The sequence below is a fragment of the Stenella coeruleoalba genome, assembly GCF_951394435.1.
Source record: "Stenella coeruleoalba genome assembly, chromosome: 12".
Classification (NCBI taxonomy): Eukaryota; Metazoa; Chordata; class Mammalia; order Artiodactyla; family Delphinidae; genus Stenella; species Stenella coeruleoalba.
The window spans coordinates 32,795,860-32,797,555 of record NC_137158.1 but is presented as its reverse complement, the minus strand read 5'-3'; positions in this window follow the sequence as shown (position 1 = coordinate 32,797,555).

Here is a 1,696-nt window from a genome sequence, read left to right as displayed (position 1 = left end):
TTGTGGGAAGAAGAGTGCAGAATTAGGTATGAAACAGAATGCTAGTCTAGTGGTAGAAACAAAGTGTTACAGGGGCACACAGGAAAAAAACATTGAACAATGCTATTTTGTTGCAGTATCCTTATCTTCTGAAAGATATCAGGCTGACCAAAAATTACGAGAGTTGAAGAAATTCTGAACTTCTGTAAGTAGCCTGTGGCCTGGCGTTTCTTCAGCTATTGCCTTTCAAACTTTCTTGACTATGATTTGCAGTGTAGCAGACAGTAGTGTTAGCCATGCTTCACGCTCCCTACATCTCTCAGCCTACTTTGAAGTTAAGTTAGAGGCATGTGCCTATTCAGGTCAACAGGTCATAAGAGAAGGGGACTGCGTTGTTTCAGGTTCAAGTCTCTTATCATTGATTAAAAGCCCCAGTGAGAGTCCTCTGCACTCTCTCTAGAAAGATTTTAAACCTGGAATCAAAGATTCAAGATGGAGTATTGTTGACCCTTGAACAACTCAGGGGTTAGGGGCCCAGAGCTCTCCCACCCCCAGCCCAGCAGTTGAAAATCAGCATATGACTTTACAGGAGGCCCTCTGTATCCTCGGTTCTGCAACTGAGGATTCAACCAACCTCAAACAGGTTCCGCATCAGAAGCTTCAACAAACCGCAGATCATGTAGTACTGTAGTTTGTATTTTTTTAAAAAATCCACCTATAAGCAGACCCCTGAAATTCAAAGCCCTGTTGCTCAAAGATTAACTGTAGTTGAAAGATGGAAATATACTAGATTCTTGAAGATCTGGAGGAGAACCAACAATGAGAGCAGTCTAATCCACATCAAACTTTATGGGAATGACATGTGACATAAAATACTTTTATGTTAAACTACTAAAATGCATTTCACATCTTGACCTAATACCCATATACATATATAACTGAATCAAAATTTTCAAATAATACCCTTGCTATTTCTGACATACCTGATATTTCATTTCATTTAGTAAAATGCGTATCATACTCAATTTCACAACCTAATTGGTTCCCCCCCCCCCCGTGTGGAAAATACTCTTAAGCTACCTCAGAACACTGATCGTCTGTGAAAAACTTTCAGGTGTGTCAACTTATTAGATTAGCAGCTTTACAATAAATGCAATGTTACGATAATAGAAATGTGAAATACAGATTACATCGCGTAAAATTAAATTACTGCATTTTTGGCTCTATGTTTCTCCATTTGGTACACATATGTGAACATACACACATACATATATATGTAATAAAGGAAAAATGTTTTAGGCTGTTCTGCAAAACTGTTAGTCTCTAACATTAAAAGAAAACATTGCTGCTCTAAAAGTTTGCGCTTCATTCCAAAAGAACTCCATTAAGAACGTATTTGGCTTGGTGCCGGTAGGTTTTGGTAGGTCTTTGAGGCCAAAATAATCTTTATGTCTCTTTCCAAACACAGGAGGAAGAAATGAAGTCGGGAAATCGTATATTTTAGTACAAAGCCATTGTACTGCTTTGGAAGCCTGCAACCACGCAATAATAAAAGCCCGAACACGGCGTCAGCCTTCCGCATTTCATCCCTTCTCGACGAATTGGAGCTGCAGCAGAAGACCGAACAGCGCGGGGTCCCGGCCGAAATCCACGCGAAACTCTCGCGAGAGCCTTCCGACAGCCGCGAGCTTTCGTGGGAGCTAGTTCCCGTCTCCTT